Source organism: Arachis hypogaea, chromosome 14 (assembly GCF_003086295.3).
Source record: "Arachis hypogaea cultivar Tifrunner chromosome 14, arahy.Tifrunner.gnm2.J5K5, whole genome shotgun sequence".
NCBI classification, from domain to species: Eukaryota; Viridiplantae; Streptophyta; class Magnoliopsida; order Fabales; family Fabaceae; genus Arachis; species Arachis hypogaea.
Window position 1 is genome coordinate 26187038 of NC_092049.1, and position 5442 is coordinate 26192479.

Here is a 5442-nt window from a genome sequence, read left to right on the forward strand (position 1 = left end):
AGGACAAAAATCCCTGCCATGCTGCAGATATACATGCTAGGGTTATAATTACATAGCCTAGACCTTTCAGCACCTAACACATATTTTTAACAAAAAAATAAGAAAAGAGAATCCTGAGTACAGAGATTTACTTTAAACTCATTCAATGTACTGTGTAAAAAAAATAGCACAAACTGACAAACAACACACTCCATGAAAAAATATAAAAATTAGGTCTTCTCAACAATTACAAATAATAACCATCATTGCTTCTATTAAATGCAATCAAACATTAATAGATCACAAAATAGTACAACATATTACTGCACAAAATAGTGCGTTACACTTATCTCTAAACAAGTTCAGTGAATTAAACCAAATACACACAAAAATCAAGTAGAACTAACTGCAACTAAACTAGATCACACATAAAAATCATAGATTAGTACAACTTGGTAAGTTACACCTAAATCAAGGGGAGTTGCCTCCGATGTGGACGTTGGCGAGGTTCTGATAACTCAACTTAAGCTTCTCATATGATTCTTCCAAAAGATGAACCTTTGTTCGAAGGGCATCATTGCTATCGCGGAGGAGCTTCACTTTTGTGTAGTTAAAGTCTCGAATTTTCTTACCGGTTATCTCCAGAACGCGACTAAGCATCTCCACAGCTGCATCTTCTTGAGCTGCTTTCTCCTCTAGACAAAAATGACCCATCGCATCCAACTCCACTTCAAATGGGTCATCGAGAATGATCACCGTGAATCCGAAGTACAGGCCAGAATCTTCCAAATAGCGTTCCTGTTTGAAGAAACAAGGCCCAAGTTTCCCACTCTCGTGGCAAATCTTTACCAGTCATTCCTCCATATCGTTTACAATCGCGAAATTCCACTCGAGTTCCTCTTGGGAAATTACGGGTAGCCCTACATAACCACCAAAACGGAAAGGAAGTAAAACAACTCTAAACCCCACGAAGACTAACATACACACATTTTTCATATAACAGTCTTCTCGTAAACGAAAATTGGAAGTAACCCTACGTCAATAAATTTCAGACAAAACCCTAAATTGACTTACACGACACAATCGGACGTCGTCGGCTACCTCCGGACGACCCACCTCCTTCGCACAGAGATCCCACCATCTCAGCTTTCGCCGAGTTCTCTGCATGGATGCTTGACATTTTGGAATTGAAAGCCAACAACGCTTGGTCATAGCTATTGAATCCGTGAAACTCCGGAAAGGTGCAGGAGACAGCTTTCTCGTTGGGGCCTTTCCAGCTACAGTACACACCAGGTTTCTTTTCCTTTGTGACTGCAAAGAAGTTCATACTCTCATCCATGGTGGATGACAAATGACCAATTTAAAACGTCTTTGTATTGGCCTATTAGGTTAAAGATGAATTAAAAGGAACTAAGATATAAAGGTAAAGTATAAAACAAAATAATAAAAATAAACGGCTCATTTTTTTGGATATAAGAAGCATGTGTGTGTTGTGTATTATTGTGGAAAATGTGGGTGCTAGACATGGATGTGGGAACAGCTTTTTCTGAAACAGGGATGAAGAAATCGGATTCTTTGTAAAAAAAATTAAGCTTACTAATTGGACACTCCGATTAGTGTGGAAGAGAAAATTTAAATTTTGATGAAGGTAATCGGACCCTCCGATTTGTATTTAAAAAATTAAAAAAATTTGGAGTACACAAATCGGAGTGTACTCCAAATTTTTTTAATTTTTTAAACACAAATCAGAGGGTCCGATTTGTGTACTCAAAAATCGAATGGTCCGATTTTTGCTCCTGATACCACAGTTGCGTAAAGCACCTATATATTCCATATCTGCGTTCTACATCATTTTCCCTCCCACATCTAAATTAAAAAGTGAAAATAAACCCCACAAAATGATACATTAAACCAAGACATAAAGCTCTTGGATTCTTTTCCTGTGGCATTGAATATTTTTTTGGGTTCTACCCTTATTTTTTTACTTTATCAACATGGATATTTGGTCCACTAAAGACGATCCCTATGAAGCTCAATTTCGGTGATCTATTATGAGACAAAAATATGGTTTTATCAAATTTTCCAAAAAATTTTCATATTTCAAATATTACCCTAAAATTGGCTACAAACTCAAATATAGAATACACCCTCTAAAATTGATGTCAAGTAACCATGACCATATGATGTATTTATCTTTCTACTCCAAATCCTACGTAGTTCTTAAGGAAGATGCCACCAACACAAAAAGTCGATGGCGTTTGGTCCACCTGATCTAGACAGACGTGTTGTAGCATTTACCACAATACGTTACCTGCGTGTTGGACTTTATTTCTGACACCTCCACAACTCTGTAAAACACCCTAAATACTAATATTTAAGCAAAACATCATTCTTTTTTTCATATCTAAAATAATTTTTGGATTTTTAAGAAATAAGATTAAAAATAATAATAAACCTATAATATTAATATATAGAAACTATTAATTAAACAAAACAAAACACTAAATTACTCGCATGCCACCTAACAATTTGTCGATAATACTAGTACAACCACACAGGCTCGTGAGAAAGCATATGAACATGGCACCCAAAAAAATTGGGGGTTGTGTCCGTACAGACAGCTTTGTGATGGAAGAGTGGATGACGTGGAGCAATGTGTGCCAAATGATACGAAATTTGAGTTGCTGGAACAGTTCCCAATAAAGATGCTGTGCACGTGGTGTCACTGTTCCCCTGTGCTTCCAAATTAAGCTAAAGTACAAAACCCAACTACGTCAATAAAACTCTCCATGTGTTGTCCGCAAAAATCCAACCATATCCCAAACTCAAAATCCCATTCAACATTTATTTGATTTCTTGCCCCTCTCGTATATTATATATTTATATGTCTATTCTAATTTTTAAATTTCGTATCAGTACTCTGTAACTAAATCACAAAAGTCTTGTATATAGAGCATGACAACCTGCTGTGAGTTCAATAAAATAGAATAATGTTTCGAAAGCAAAGTACCTTGTATTACCGCGTATATCTTCTTCTTGTTGTTTTAAAGAACTGATATCAAAATTTCACATATTCTAATTAAAATTTAGAATAAACCACAAAAGATGTCTCAAACAATTTTGGCAATAATGCTTCTAAAAAATCTAAATAAAAAAATATTTTAAAGAAATTTAAAAGTGTGACAAAATAATATATATATATATTCAAAAAATAACAGAATTAAGAAAATAAATATTTTCATTTACCCTTAAAAATTAGTGAAGCCAAATGAGTATTCTTTGGTGAAAGAAAAAAATTAAAAATAAAAAGAGGTCCAAAGATCAATTTATATTCTAAACTTTTGCATGCACTTTTTAATGGTTATTTAAATATTTTCAGAAAATTTGAGTCAAATATAAAAATTGTTTGTCAAATATAAAAACTGTATCATTCATATAAAAAAAATTATTAGCTATTTAGTCACATTTAAATTTTCTTTGAAATTTTTGTTATTTTGAGATTTTAGGACTATCTTTATTAATATTTCTAAAATTTAATTGTTATATTTTATACGTACATCTAATTATACATTCATGCATCAATCTAATGGTTATTATATGAGAGAAATTCAATTTTTTTTCCATTCCAAATCTATTAGTTACATACATGAAGAAAAATGGACCAAGCTTCTCCTTACATTTATCTTTTTTATTAGCCTTTTACAATTTAGTTTATTTGGTTACTCTAAAATGTTGCTAATGGCAATGACTTAGAGAGCACTTTTTGTTGGAGACCAAATAAATTGGTATTATGCAGGTAATGAGTAATGACCACGAGTAGTAAAGATGATCCACAATTATAATGGTCCTTTTGGAAACGTAACAGGTCAACAAAATAATAAAACCCTGGAACTTGTGTTTTTATATTTTGTTTTAGTTAACGTTTGTATGATATTTATATCTTGCTCTTTTTTACTTTGAGTTTGTATTTTACTTATAAAAAAATATCGAGTTTTATTTCCAGGTACCATGATGCATTGTGTTATCTAATTGTTGATCTCCTAAAAGACGCAGCCAGCACCATATAAAGAGCATTCAATTTCTCTCCTTACAATTTTGCAATAATAACCAATTTAATTGGGTGTGACTCGTCAAAGCAGTTCTCGGGTACTTCTCCAACATTCAATTAATGTTAATAGCTTATTTCTTCCTACCATGGCTAATTGCAGTCTTGCTTTCTAACTTTGACATGAAGATACGTCCTGCCCAGCAAAAAAGTTACTGTGTAATTATAAATGTAATAAATGTTAAATATAAATATAATAAATATATAATTATAAATATTACGTGCATAAAGTTATTCTTTAGCCATACCAAATTTTTAACATTGTCGCTATCTTTTTTTTTTTTTTTTTGCTATTGAGTCTACGTTTTTTTTTTGGATTAATGATTAAATTACTCTTTAAAAATATGTTGTTTTTCAAATTCGTTTTTAAAATATTTTATTAATTAAATTAATTTTTTAAAGATTACAAATTAAACATGTTTATCCTTTCGTCACTTCATTAACATTTTTTCTTAACAATTAATAATGTAAAAAATATTAACTAACAGCGTACATCATATTTGATATATCTAATTGAACGTTGATAAAATATATTTATGAAAATTTATCAATTTAATCCATTTTTCTTATTACATAAATCCTAATTCTAATATACTCTAAAAACTAAGTTGATAATTTTTCATAAATATATTTGATCAGCGTCTAATTAGACATGTCAGATATCATGTATGGCTACCAGTTAACATTTCACATCATCAATTATTAACGAAAATAATTAAAGAAGTGGCAAATAGATAAATATAATTAATTTATAATCTTTAAAAACCAATTTAGTTGACAAAATCTTTAATGACGAATTAAAAAAATAATTCATCTTTTAAGTACTAATTTAACTATTAACTTTTTTTTGTCTCCTCTTCATATTCATTGTGTTTTCTCTCTCAACATTTATCTTCTTATTCTTAACATATTTACTTTTTTATATTTTGTATTTATATAGAATTTATGCTTTTTTTAATTCAGTATTTTGTTACTTAGATTATCTTTTTTACAGTTCAGCTATACATCCAAGTATTTTTGGCAACAAAGTCCAACCAAGTTGGTTCAAATTCAATAAAAACCACTTTCATCACACCAGCGTGTAGACACGCGCGTTTCAATAATGTAAAACATATCCATCTTCGTCTTCGTCTCCTCCTCCTCCTCCTCCTCCTCTTTCTTCTTCTTCACTTTCACTATCGTCATCACCAACAACACCAACATTTTACTAACTTCTTTATTGGTTCTAATTTTTCTGGTGTCATCATTAAATAATTTCAGTTCATTTTTTAGTTTATTTTGGTTTATTTGTGAATTAATTGAGTTTTACTTCATGCTGCTGATAAGTATTGACTAAATTTTTTATTCCTTAAGTAATA

At 31.1% G+C, this 5442-nt stretch overlaps 1 long non-coding RNA gene across 1 annotated transcript; it reads right to left on the reverse strand.

The window, feature by feature from the left end:
* Positions 1-226: 226 nt before the first annotated feature.
* Positions 227-1396, reverse strand: LOC112740340 (uncharacterized). Its single transcript, XR_011871778.1, has 2 exons — positions 1054-1396; positions 227-899 (listed from the first exon to the last, which is right to left on the reverse strand). It is a non-coding gene; the product is annotated as an uncharacterized lncRNA (long non-coding RNA).
* Between the last annotated feature and the right edge of the window lie 4046 nt (positions 1397-5442).